Here is a 14,873-nt window from a genome sequence, read left to right as displayed (position 1 = left end):
CCCTAACATATAAATGGTATAAACAGAACACCAAACATAACTAAAAATGCACAAACAGCAGAAGATGAACTAGATAAATATCAAACACTTACGTTCATCAAAAGACTTCTTCAAAAGAGAACCTATTATAAACTGAGAAGAACACATACATTTGTGGTTATGAGGGGGGGAGGGAGGGAGGGTGGGAGAGGGTTATTTACTGATTAGTTAGTAGATAAGAACTACTTTAGGTGAAGGGAAGAACAATACTCAATACACGGAAGGTCAGCTCAACTGGACTGGACCAAAAGCAAAGAAATTTCCGGTATAAACTGAATGCTTTGAAGGTCAGTGGAGCAACGGCGGGGGTTTGGGGACTAGGGCTTAAGGGGACTTCTAAGTCATTTGGCAAAATAATTCTATTATGAAAACATTCTGCATCCCACTTTGAAGTGTGAAGTCTGGGGTCTTAAATGCTAACAAGCAGCCATCTAAGATGCATCAATTGGTCTCAACCCACCTGGATCAAAGGAGAATGAAGAACACCAAGGTCACACGATAACTACGAGTCCAAGAGACTGAAAGGGCCACATGAACCAGAGACTTACAACATCCTGAGACCGGCAGAACTAGATGGTGCCAGGTCACAACCGATGACTGCCCTGACAGGGAGCACAACAGAGAACCCATGAGGGAGCAGGAGATCAGTGGGATGCAGACCCCAAATTCTCATAGAAAGACCAGACTTAATGGTCTGACTGAGACTGGAAGAATCCCAGCGGTCATGTTCCCCAAACCTTCTGTTGGCACAGGACAGGAACCATTCCCAAAGACAACTCATCAGACATGGAAGGAACTGGACAATGGGTTGGAGAGAGATGCTGATGAAGAGTGAGCTACTTGTATCAGGTGGACACTTGAGACTGTGTTGGCATCTCCTGTCTGGAGGGGAGATGGGAGGGTAGAGAGGGTTAGAAACTGGGAAAATGGTCACGAAAGGAGAGACTGGAAGGAGGGAGCAGGCTGACTCAGAGGGAAAGTAAGTGGGAGTATGGAGTAAGGTATATATAAGCTTAAATGTGACAGACTGACTTGATTTGTAAACTTTCACTTAAAGCACAATAAAAATTATTTAAAAAAAAAAATAAAAGAACCTATGGACTGGGGAAGAATTTTTGGCTTTGACATATCCGACAAGGGTCTAATCTCTAAAATCTATAGAAAACTTCAATATCTCAACAATAGAAATACAAAAACCCAATTAAAAAAAATGGACAAATGATATGAACAGATACTTCACCAAAGAAGACATTCAGGCGGCCAACAGACACAAGGAAATGTTTGCAATCATTAGCCATTAGAGAGATGCGGATCAAAACTGCAATGAGATATCATCTCACCCTGACATTACTGGCACAAATCAAAAAAAAACAAATGTTGGAGAGGCTGTGGAGAGATTGGTACACTGCTGGTGGGACTGTAAAATGCTACAACCACTTTGGAAAATGGTATAGCGCTTCCTTGAAAAGCTAGAAATAGAAATATGATCCAGCAAACCCAATCCTAAGTATGTACCCTAAAGAAATAAGAGCCATGACACAAATAGACATATGCACACCCATGTTCATTGCAGCATTATTCACAATAGCAAAAAGATGGTAACAACCTAAGTGCCCACCAACAGATGAATGGATAAACAAACTGTGGTACATACACACAATGGAATACTACACAATGACAAAGAATAATGACGAATCTGGAAAATATCTCACAACATGGATGAATTTGGAGGATATTATGCTTAGTGGAATACATCAATTATAAAAAGGTAAATATTGTATGAGACCACTATTATAAAGAAACAAGAAAAGGTTTACACACAGGGGAAAGAACAAAAACTTTCTTTGACGGTTACCAGGAATGGGGCAGGGTAGGGGAAGAGATTGCCAAATAGAAGACACATGTTAATTTTGGTTACAAGAAAGGCAATCCACAATACGGGAGAAGTCAGCAAGACATGGCCAAGGCTTGAGAGAACACTGAGAGTAACACAAGAACAATGGGCAACAACAGTGGTTTCTATAGCATAGATAGCCATGCAACAATAATATTAACCAATATTAACAAATACTAATTAATAAATGAATGCATAGCTAGACAGATATGGCAAGAGGTGTGTGAGGGTATAAAGGAACACACCCATCTGCTGATATAGGTTCAGTGGTGGATTTTTTTTTCTTTTTTAATGTTAACTGTCAGTTATAACTGATATTATTTATAACTGATGTTATTTATAACTGATACAATTATCTACCTAGAAAATTCAAGATAATAAACAGAAAAGTTATTAGAACTCTTAGTAATTCACCAAGATGGTTAGAAATAAAATAAACAGAACATATAGGAAAATGATAGCTTTTCTACACACTTGAAATAACTGTATCAACTACAAATTATAAAATATAAAGTATAAAAGAAGAAATTACATTTATAATGGTAACATAAACTGAGCCCTACAAGATAACAACGTGCATTGTAACAGACTGATGATTGTCCAAAAATACTTGGTTTTCACTTCTTTCATAGGAGTAGAACTCAAATTTTATTTATTATTGTGCTTTAGGTGAAAGTTTACAGCTCAAGTTAATTTCTCATTCCAAAATTTATATACATATTGTTTTGTGGCATTGGTTGCAATATGGTGGATATTCATACATCCACAACTGTAGGAGATGCTTATATATCAATATAGATAATAGAGAACATGAGCAAAAGTAAGGGTGACTTCTTAGATAAAACCAAACACCTCGAGGGCAAAGTTCCTAGGCTGAAAGAGGAAGGTCCATTGACTCGCGGGGCATCTACCATTCTGACTGGGATCACAACAGAGGGTCCTGGACAAAGTGGGAGAAAAATTGAAGAACAAAAAATCAAATTCACAAAAAGACTAGAGTTACTGTTCTGATAAAGACTGGAGAAACCTCCAAGACTATGGCCCTAAGACACCCTTCTGAACTAGAACTGGAGCCATTACCAGAGACCACCTTTCAGCCAAACTGTAGACAGGCCCAAGAATAAACAATAACACCCAAGAGGTCCCAAGAGGAACATGTTCCTTACAAGAATTTGTTATACAAGAGCCAAAGGGCAACATTTGCTCAAAAGCAAAGATGAAAAGGCAGGAAGGGGTAGCAATTCAGTAGGAAAGAAAATGGAAAACCTAGGACAGAAATAGGAAGAGGGCAAGAACATCGTGGAAAATGAAACCAGTGTTTTGGAATGCTTTGTGTACAAACTAACAGATGGGAAACTAATTTGCTCTATAAATTGTCACCTAGTAAACAATAAATAAAATTGTAAAAATTAGTCTAAGATAAAAGAAAGTCACCAAGGCTAGAAGAGTAAAAAATGGACATTTTCATAGACTCTGACAGAGTTTCAGCACACCGGTGTAAACACACCCTTCTGGTCCAAGTGGAGCTTGCCTTGGCAATGCAGGAGTTCTGCCTCAGCTACCACCTTTTTTGAGTTATCACGATCATCGTTTTGTTTGAAAATTTGAAATGACCAGGAGGACCTTTTAAACTATTTCTTTGAAGACTCTAGAATGAAAATATCCCTAGTATTAAATCAACAAGATATACTGACACAGTGGCTGCAACAATGGGCTCAAGCTTAATAACCATCATGAGGCTGGCTTAGGTCCAGGCAGTGTTTCATTCTGTTGCACACAGGGTCACTATGAGTCGGAACCCACTCACTGACACCTAACAACAATTTTTTGCAGTTGTGTTTTTCTATATTCCTTCCAGTGTAATCAAATGAAGGAAATGAAATGACATACCTTTGTCTCTTTTGACACCAAATTTTTGATCACCTTGCCCAGTAGGGGTACTGACTGTCTGAACAAAGACTTGGGAAAGGGTGGACACCCAATCCCAGCCCCTCCTAACCTCCCATGCCCTCTCCTAACCAGAGGCAGAAGATGACCTTTGAGGGACTTGCTCAGAAAGTCCTTTCGTTGTCATGATTATTTGATCCACAGAAAAATGTAAATTAAAAAAAATGCACACGCACAAACATAATCGCTGCCATGCTGGGTTTTTGTTTGTTTGTTTCTGTCTTTCAAATTGAGGAGTATTTGGTAAGTTTCTGATAGGTAGCATATGTAATTAAACTCTCTCCATACCTTACCACAGGGGCGACGGCGGTTCAGTAGTGGAATTCTCACCTTCCATGCTGAAGACCAGGGTTCAATTCTTGGCCAACGTACCTCATGCGAAGCCACCACCTGACTGATAATGGAAGCTTTCAACAGAGCCCAGACTAACACAAATTAGGAAGAAAGTCCTGGCAATCTATTTCTGAAAGTCAGAATGGTCAGATCCACAACAAATCATGGGAATGGTACAGGACCAGGCAGAGTTTGGTTCCATTATGTGTGGGGTCGCATGAGTCAGGGGCTGACTTTACATCAGCTAACAATAATAGACAATACCTTAACACACACCACGCACACACACACACACACACACCGAAATTAGGGCACACCAGAAAAATCAGGTTACATCTTGAAATGGCGGAGAAGAGTGTTTGTCTCTTTCATTCACCTTGAGGTACCTATAGAGGATTTTCTTATTTTTCCTTCTGAGCTCTTTTCGAAAGTCACTTTGATTGGGTGAGTAACAGATTTATTTGTAAAATCCTTTTTAAAGCAACTATAAACTCATTTAATACCTAAAAACATCACCATCAACCTAACCTCCAATCCCCCAACAAAAAATTGTTTATTTTTTAAATCTGCTTTCCTGAAACTACCAGGTTTGTTCCCCCATGCCACAGCAATGTTCAAAGTGCAACCGACAGTGGGAAAGGTGTGATCCACTCTCTCCAGCGGGGTTCTTCTTTCCTCATATTTCTAAGACTTTCCCTGAAACTCTGATTCAGTCAAGTTTGCTGGACAGACAAACATTCACAGCTTTGCTGAAGGAGAAAGAGGAGGCCACAGCTGAGGTAGACAAGGTGAGCAATCCACAGACATGCTGTCTCCTGGACCAGCCTTACAATGTGGGGTAAACACGGAGGACGGAGGGAAGTCTCCAGTAAAAAATACTAGAAGACAGTTTCTTACTGCTAACCAGCTCACCTTTGCCATGAATAATCAATTATTCGAGGGGAGATAAAGTTACTTTAAAACTGACTTTTAAAAAAATACATGATTCACTTAGTATAATTTTCTTGCCTCATCATTTTTTTAAAGAAATACATTCTCACTGCCTTGACAGTGAGATTCCCCCCAACAACCCATCTTGTAAATCCACCTTGCTCTCCACTCATCCCCTCCCCCTGCAACCCTCAAATTGGATCCCATGGAAAATAAATACAGCAGAAGCCACCACTGACTATCTCTGACCAGAAAATGAACACTACTTCCAAAACCTGTTTTCTAAACTCCCGGTGACTGAGACAGGAAGGGGTGGGGGGAGAGGACGGGGCGGCCTGTTTGTACACCCACTGGCACTACCTCTTCCTCACCAGTGAAGCTTTCCATGGAAATTCTGGCTGCATTAGCCTTGGCTATGCTCGGGACTATTTTTGGAAGCCTAAAAACCTCAGGGGAGTGACTTTTACTTTTATTCATGTACAGGGTCCTTACTTTTATTTATTAAAGAAACAAAAACATGTCTCCTGCTTAACTTCAACCAGCTTTCGTGTCAAGTGAAACAAAACTTGTTGGCTGGTCCAATCGGCCATTAGCCAGGGTGGAGGGAGAGCCCTTCCATGGCACGTCTGAGGCATATGTGACCTGAGTAGTAATCACCCCTCAGAGAAAGGGAGGAGGCACGGAGTTTTGAGACTCTTGTCCCAAAGGAACAACTTTGGGAGAGTGTTTCAGTCTGCCTGGGAGAAAAAAGGTATCTGGGCAAAATTCCAGCAAATTGGGAGTGTTACTTTTAAAAAGCATTTCAGGAGGCAAGAAAAGAGATGGTTCAGTCCCTCAAAACTGTGGCACTGACACCCCAGCACTTAAAAAAAAAACTAGCAGAGAAGATCACAGGGTGGAGATCACCCCATAGATTTGGCTTCACCGCCCCCCCCCCCCCCCGGGTCTAAGTGTTCATTTTAACAAGTTGTGAAGGGCAGGCAGCCAACCCCTCAGCCTCCACAAGACGAATTGATTCAAGGTTTCTCCTTGAGCCTCCAGCCAAGATGCCTGCTACAATAGCAGCTGGGGAGGTGCTATTGTTTTATCTCAGCGGAGATTTGAAACTCCCTCACCCAGAACTAGCAGCCCACCATGTGTCTACAAACGCCAACAGAGAGAAATGCTAGCAGAGTGGAAGTTTAAGTCTGCATCAGACACTGAACAAAGCTGCAGTAAGAATCCCTAGGGATTTTGCTGGTGGGGCATCCCCGTGCCAGATGTCAAGGCTAGCCCACTATTATCTCACTTCCATCCTCTGTTTACTGCCCTCAATGATGACTCTAGCTTTAAAAAATAGTTGCCATCCGGTCGACTCTGACTCATAGCATCCCCGTGTGTGTGTGAGTGAAAATGTGCTCCATAAGGTTTCCAATGGTTGATTTTGGGGACGTAGATCGCCAGGCCTTTCTTCTGAGATGTTTCTAGGTAAACTCAAACCTCCAACCTCTCAGTTAGCAGTTAAGAGTGTTAACCACTTACACCACCCAGGGACTTCTATGATTCTAGCCAGGATTTGCATTATATCCCAACATGTAAGACAATGACTACAAATATCTCTGCCACTTTAGGCAAATCACTTTAACTTCCCTGGACCTTGGTTTCATTTTGTTAAATAGGCAGATATTGCTAGGTGTTCACTGTAAATTTGTTTCATCTTCTTCCTGGGCACACAGCTAGATTCTATTTTCAGGTCTTCCTTGTACTTAGGTGTGGCCCTGTGACTGCCATCCCTAGCCAATGGAATATGAGCAGAAGAGAGGTGTGCCAGTTTCAGTCCAAGAAACCAGTGTGCCCCTTCTATACTTTTTCTCTTTCCCTCAGCTGCACATGGGTGACCTTGGAGACCTAGGTGTCCCCATATTGAAGATGGCAAAGCCAGAGAATGGAATCCAGAGTCACCATGTGAAAGAAAACTCCCTCTGATCCAAAATAGCTTCCTTGAACTGTGTCATGAGCAAGGAATAAACTTTGAATTAAGCCACCAAAGTTTGGGGGCATATTTGTTACTGAAGCCTAGCCTCTGACTAACAGACCGTAATAACAGCACCTGCTCTGCCTACCTCAAAGGATGATAAACCAAAACCAAACTCACTGCCATCAAGTCGATTCCGACTCATAGCAACCCTATAGGACTGAGTAGAACTGCCCCATAGAGTTTCCAAGGAGCGCCTGGCAGATTTGAACTGCTGACCTCTTGGTTAGCAGCTGTAACACTTAACCACTATGCCACCAGGGTTTCCCAAAGGATGGTAGGAAAAATCATATGAGATATTTTGCCTTGAAAATATATCACATCTTCCAAGACTAGAGCAGAAATAACACTGCCTGCAGGAGAAGCACCCATAAATTAACAGTATTTTTGAGTCCTTACTATCTTCCAGGCATCATACTATTTAAATGCTTTATAATGACTATTTTATTTAATCCACATAACAACATGTAGAAGTGATACTATTGCCATCCCCGTTTAACAGACGAGAGGAAAATAAATAGTTCCCCTCAAGGTGATTCTGACTTATGGCAACCCCATATATGTCAGAATAGAACTGTGCTCCATTGGGTTTTCATGATTGTGATCTTTTGGAAGCAGGTCACCAGGCCTTTCTTCTGTGGTACCTCTGGGTAGGTTTGAACCACCAACCCTTAGGTTAGTAGTCAAGTCCTTGGTGAAAAACTCACAATATTACATAGCTATTTTATTACATAGCAAGCTAAGAATTAAAGGCAGAAAGTCTGGCACCAGAACCATAATTCTTAGCCTGGTACCCAGAAATAAAAGGTAGTTTCAAATATATGAATATGGTACTTTTAATTCAATAAGTCAAACTTTAGAAGTACCTTTGCTTCAATTAGCTATGTCAAAAGAAAGTCATCTTTGGCCTATTTGTCCTCGTGCTGATCCACTTTTTCCACTTGACTTTCCATGTATACACACAGTTCCCATCTACGGCAGCTGGTGTTCTTTCAGGAACATTTTTTTAGTCTAACAAATGACGCAGACTATCACCTAGGTTCCTACCACAAGCTTAGATGCAGAATTTTGACGGTGCATTTTTAAATCTCAATATGATGCATTCTTTTATTTCCTTTAGAATCTCTTTTGTCCTCTTAAATGTATTTAATATAAGCTAAGAGACAAGGAAATGCTGTTTAACAAGTGAAAAGGACAAGGGCCCCTCCCAAGTATTAACTCATTTAAGAAATCTTACAGCAATGTTACCTCATGCTTCCATCATTAGACAGAATCCCAAAGTACAATTACTGAAGCCTGGTAATGAGACCACCAATGGTAAGCAGGTCATTATAAAAATTTAAGACCTATTGAGCACTACAGGTTTTTACAGTTGGTCAGCTCAGATTTATTTAGCACATGTTTTTTCCATCCCTGCAATGCATGGGGAAAATTCACTGTGTCCAACATCTCTCAAAACCACATTTCCACCTGTGTGGGGCAATGGAATTAATAAGCGTATAGAATAACCTCACAAATTTGGATCCCACTCATCTGGAATTCATGATATTTCAGTTACACATGTGCGGGCCTGGCCAGACAAAAAGGCCGCATGGGTGGAGGTCACTGCACAAAGCTAGAGTGAAATAAGGGTTGGCAGGGTCAAGGGCAGGGAGAGATGGGGTTGCAAAGCTCAGAGACTGTATACAAACATGTTTTAATGATCAAGTGACAATTACATGTATAAAGTCACTAATTGTGTGCTGAAAGTGGGCTTGCCTTTTGGTATTAACAAGAAGAGTTTGGGAAACAAATTTAAAAGCTTAAACGAAATTGCAAGAGGAAGATTGAACTTGCTTTTCGATTAAGGCAAACAAAGCATTTTCTTACTCTTTACAAAAATACATTCACAAAAGCTATTGGTATGCTTATCTCTTCCCTGAAGGATGTAAACAATGCAAACCTTATCGTCTTCCTAACACAAAATTAATACATTAGTGGTCTATAAGATACTATTCAAATTGGAGACTTGCAATAATTCTAACAACCCTCTACAATCCCTGATTATTCCCACATATAAATGACCTATTTTCTGAGTCGGTGAAGTTTGGCTCCACCACAGATGTGGAGAAGACAGGTAAAAGCTCAAGCTTGAGTGTTGCCTACCAAGGTCCAGCCAAGCTTGCTGTGCTTGCTTCTGTTGCTTAAAACAAGAAAGAAACTTAAAAAAAAAAAAGTTTTTTTTTTTTTTTGAGTAATAGATAACATTAAAGCAGACTTCTAAACCACACCAGATTCACCACGCTGGGGCTTGGTCTCCTCCATTTTTCCCTAGGTGTCTGCTCCCTCCAGCCTCTTCAGACCTCCTCTAAGATAATAAGCTTCTGTTAGAAAAGATAAAAAAGTATAAGCAGCCCTGTAGAGGCAAATAACCATGCTCCACTTACCTCCACAAAAACATCAAAATATATCATGCTCTCCTAAGGAGAGAAAACACGAGTCTCATATGACAAATACCTTCTTCTTATAACAGGGCTACCCACCAGGCAGAACAAAAGTCCAAAGAAACCCAAACTCCACTTAACATTTTATTAAAGCATATTTTTTTCTTATACCAGAAAGAAGGTCATTATCATGGGCTGTCCCAGAACATTTGCAGGTTTCCCAGTCTTATCTCTTCCATCCATTTTCCAGCTACTGATCAGAGGAAAAACATAAATAACCTATACTGTAATCCTAAGTAGAAATATCTTCTTTTATTCTGATCATTCTTTTTGTTAAGCATTCAGAAAATACTGACAAATTTAAGGAAGAGAATAAAAAATCACCTGTAATCCTACAGCCCAGAAAGAGCATTTTATTATACATTGCAGTGCAATGGAGTGCTTTTGTGTGGCCTTTCTCCCTATGGTCTCATAACTCCCACCCAGGTGATTGGGTGGGACTGTGCAAATAGGGTAATTGTGGCCCACCAAGGGGATTGTTCAGTTTTGCTATTCCGCTGGGCTTGAAATGAGTCATCCCAGAGGTGGGAAAGAGAGTGTCGGGGATTGAATTATATCCCCCAAAATATGTGTTAACTTGGTTAGGCCATGATTCCCAGTATTGTGTGGTTGTCCTTCATTATGTGATTGACATAATTTTCTTAAATGTTGTAAATCCTAACCATACCTGTGGCTAATGAGGCAAGATTGGATTATGTTAAGAGGATTAGGCTGGGACGTAACACCCTCGCTCAGGTCACATCCCTGATCCAATGTAAAGGTAGTTTCCCTGGGATGTGGCCTAAACCACCTTTCGTCTTACAAAAGATTGAAGGAAAAGGAAGAGAACAGAGAGGAGGGGACCTCATACCACCAAGAATGAAGCACCGGGAGCAGAGTGCATCATTTGGACCTGGGGTTCCTGCTTGGAGAAGCTCTTAGTCAGGGGAAGATTGATGATAAGGTCCTTCCTCCAGAGCTGACAGAGAAAGGCTTCCCCTGGAGATGACACCCTGAATTTGGACTTCTAACCTACTAGAATGTGAAAGAATAAACTTCCGTTTGTTGAAGCCACCCACTTGTGGTATTTCTGTGATAGCAGCACTAGACAACTAAGACAGAGAGGATTCCACCACCACCAAGGAACAGCCAGGAGCAGAGAGCACAACTTTTGGACCTGGGATCCCTGTGCTGAGAAGCTCCTGGAACCAAGAGGCAAAGATGGAGAAAGAGCTCGAGAAGTAGAAGCAGAGAAATGAAAACAGGAGACAGCATGGTGGGAATTATATCCTGAGCATCCTTGAACCTAAACTGTAAACTGTTACTTCCCTAATAAACCCCATAATCATGAGTATTGCCTGTGAGTTCTGTGTGGCCATTGCAATGAATTACCAAACCCAGCAGAGAAGTAGAGGGTGCAATGGGAGGGATGGCTAGTGTCAGAACTGGTAAAGGTGGAGGACAGAGGAACCATATCTGACCTCTCCCTCATAGGAATTGCCCTTGGGCTGGTGATCTTGATTCTCCTTCCCCTTCATAAAGTTAAAGGAGGTCAGACACTGCTCCCATGCCATTTTTACATATATCCTCTTAGACTTTTTTCTGTGCATAGATATACAAATATAGGAGCCCTGGTGGCTCAGTCGTTAAGCAGTAGGCTGCTAACCCAAAGGTCAGCAGTTTGAATCCACCAGCCGCTCCTTGGGACCTTATGGGGCAATTCTACTCTGTCCTATAGGGTCACTATAAGTCAGAATCGACTCAATAGCAATGGGTTTGATTGTGTGTTTGGAGGGAGGGCGGTGGCACAAATGGTTATGTGCTGGACTACTAACCAAAAGGTTGGTGGTTTGAATCCACCCAGAGGCACCCAGAAAGAAAAGCATGGCGATCAGCTTTCGAAAGGTCAGAGCCTTGAAAACCCTATGGAGTTGGTGGAGCCAAGATGGCGGACAAGGCAGACGCTACCTCGGATCCCTCTTACAACAAAGACACGGAAAAACAAGTGAATCGATCACATACATAACAATCTACGAACCCTGAACAACAAACACAGATTTAGAGACGGAGAACGAACTAATACGGGGAAGCAGCGATTGTTTCCAGAGCCTGGAACCAGAGTACCAGTCAGATACAGCAGAAGCACAGAGACCTGCTCCACCCCCCTGAACTAACCCCGGGAGGGGGACCAGCTGGTTCCACAGGCGGCGTGGGACGCAGCCGGTAGGAAAAGTCCCCGGGAAGCAGTGACTGGTCTTGGAGCAGAAAGAGCAGCGTCCGAGCTGGGGAACCGTCCCGCAGGGATTTGGACTGGACGCAGGTACGGCATAAACACGGAGAGTTGCTCCACCCCCCTGAACTAACCCCGGGAAGGGGACCAGCCGGGTCGCGCAGGCGGCGTGGGACGCAGCCGGTAGGAGAAGTCCCTGGGAGGCAACAACTGGTATTGGAGCGGGGAGAACAGCGTCCCAGCCGGGACACTCGGTCACGGCACAAGCACGGGGAGCTGCTCCACCCATCTGAACTAACCCCGGGAGGAGGCCCAACTGGTTCTCGGAGGTGGCACAGCCACGCAGCTGGAGGGACGAGAAGTCCCCGGGAGGCAGCGACTGATTTTGGAGTTGAGAGTGCATCGTCCCAGTAGGGGAGCCTTGACGCTGGGCGTGGGGCTGGAAGTGGAGGATCTGACCCTGACTCCAGCAGGCCAGACCCCCCGGGGGCACTCTCCACACAGCCAGCACACATAGGCGATGTGCCCGCGGGAATCTCAGATATAATAGTCATTCCAAGCAAGACAAGCAACTCTGGCTATATTCTGAGGTGCTACTCTCCTATCTCTCTGTTCCCTCCCCCACCCTCCCCAGGCGGCTTCATTAACATCTGAACAGTCTGAGCCAGAGGGAGAACTCTGATAGGGATCTGACTGCATTTTTTTTTAGCAGATTTTCTGGAAAAACTAGTTTCCCAGTGATGGCTCGGAGACAACAATCCATATCAAACCACTTAAAGAAGCAGACCATGACAGCTTCTCCAACCCCCCAAACAGAAGAATCAAAATCTTTCCCAAATGAAGATACAATCTTGGAATTATCAGATACAGAATATAAAAAACTAATTTACAGAATGCTTAATGATATCACAAATGAAATTAGGATAACTGCAGAAAAAGCCAAGGAACACACCGATAAAACTGTTGAAGAACTCAAAAAGATTATTCAAGATCATAGTGGAAAAATTAATAAGTTGCAAGAATCCATAGAGAGACAACATGTAGAAATCCGAAAGATTAACAATAAAATAACAGAATTAGACAATGCACTAGGAAGTCAGAGGAGCAGACTCGAGCAATTAGAATGCAGACTGGGACATCTGGAGGACCAGGGAATCAACGCCAACATAGCTGAAAAAAAATCAGATAAAAGAATTTAAAAAAATGAAGAAACCCTAAGAATTATGTGGGACTCTATAAAGAAGGATAACCTGCGGGTGATTGGAGTCCCAGAACAGGGAGGGCGGACAGAAAACACAGAGAAAATAGTTGAAGAACTCCTGACACAAAACTTCCCTGACATCATGAAAGACGAAAGGATATCTATCCAAGATGCTCATCGAACCCCATTTAAGATTGATACAAAAAGAAAAACACCAAGACATATTATCATCAAACTCACCAAAACCAAAGATAAACAGAAAATTTTAAAAGCAGCCAGGGAGAAAAGAAAGGTTTCCTTCAAGGGAGAATCAATAAGAATAAGTTCAGACTACTCAGCAGAAACCATGCAGGCAAGAAGGGAATGGGACGACATATACAGAACACTGAAGGAGAAAAACTGCCAGCCAAGGATCGTATATCCAGCAAAACTCTCTCTGAAATATGAAGGCGAAATTAAGATATTTACAGACAAACACAAGTTTAGAGAATTTGCAAAAACCAAACCAAAGCTACAAGAAATACTAAAGGATATTGTTTGGTCAGAGAACCAATAATATCAGATATCAGCACAACACAAGGTCACAAAACAGAACGTCCTGATATCAACTCAAATAGAGAAATCACAAAAACAAACAAATTAAGATTAATAAAAAAAAAAAATACACATAACAGGGAATCATGGAAGTCAATAGGTAAAAGATCACAATAATCAAAAAGAGGGACTAAATACAGGAGGCATTGAACTGCCATATGGAGAGTGATACAAGGCGATATAGAACAATACAAGTTAGGTTTTTACTTAGAAAAATAGAGGTAAATAATAAGGTAACCACAAAAAGGTATAACAACTCTATAACTCAAGATAAAAACCAAGAAAAACGTAACAACTCAACTAACATAAAGTCAAGCACTATGAAAATGAGGATCTCACAATTTACTAAGAAAAACGCCTCAGCACAAAAAAGTATGTGGAAAAATGAAATTGTCAACAACACACATAAAAAGGCATCAAAATGACAGCACTAAAAACTTATTTATCTATAATTACTCTGAATGTAAATGGACTAAATGCACCAATAAAGAGACAGAGAGTCACAGACTGGATAAAGAAACACAATCCATCTATATGCTGCCTACAAGAGACACACCTTAGACTTAGAGACACAAACAAACTAAAACTCAAAGGATGGAAAAAAGTATATCAAGCAAACAATAAGCAAAAAAGAAGAGGAGTAGCAATATTAATTTCTGACAAAATAGACTTTAGACTTAAATCCACCACAAAGGATAAAGAAGGACACTATATAATGATAAAAGGGACAATTGATCAGGAAGACATAACCATATTAAATATTTATGCACCCAATGACAGGGCTGCAAGATACATAAATCAAATTTTAACAGAATTGAAAAGCGAGATAGATACCTCCACAATTATAGTAGGAGACTTCAACACACCACTTTCGGAGAAGAACAGGACATCCAGTAAGAAGCTCGACAGAGACACGGAAGATCTAATTACAACAATCAACCAACTTGACCTCATTGACTTATACAGAACTCTCCACCCAACTGCTGCAAAGTATACTTTTTTTTCTAGCGCACATGGAACATTCTCTAGAATAGACCACATATTAGGTCATAAAACAAACCTTTGCAGAGTCCAAAACATCGAAATATTACAAAGCATCTTCTCAGACCACAAGGCAATAAAACTAGAGATCAATAACAGAAAAACTAGGGAAAAGAAATCAAATACTTGGAAAATGAACAATACCCTCCTGAAAAAAGACTGGGTTATAGAAGACATCAAGGAGGGAA

The sequence above is a fragment of the Loxodonta africana genome, chromosome 14, assembly GCF_030014295.1.
Source record: "Loxodonta africana isolate mLoxAfr1 chromosome 14, mLoxAfr1.hap2, whole genome shotgun sequence".
In the NCBI taxonomy this organism is placed as follows: domain Eukaryota; kingdom Metazoa; phylum Chordata; class Mammalia; order Proboscidea; family Elephantidae; genus Loxodonta; species Loxodonta africana.
This window is presented reverse-complemented; position numbering follows the sequence as displayed.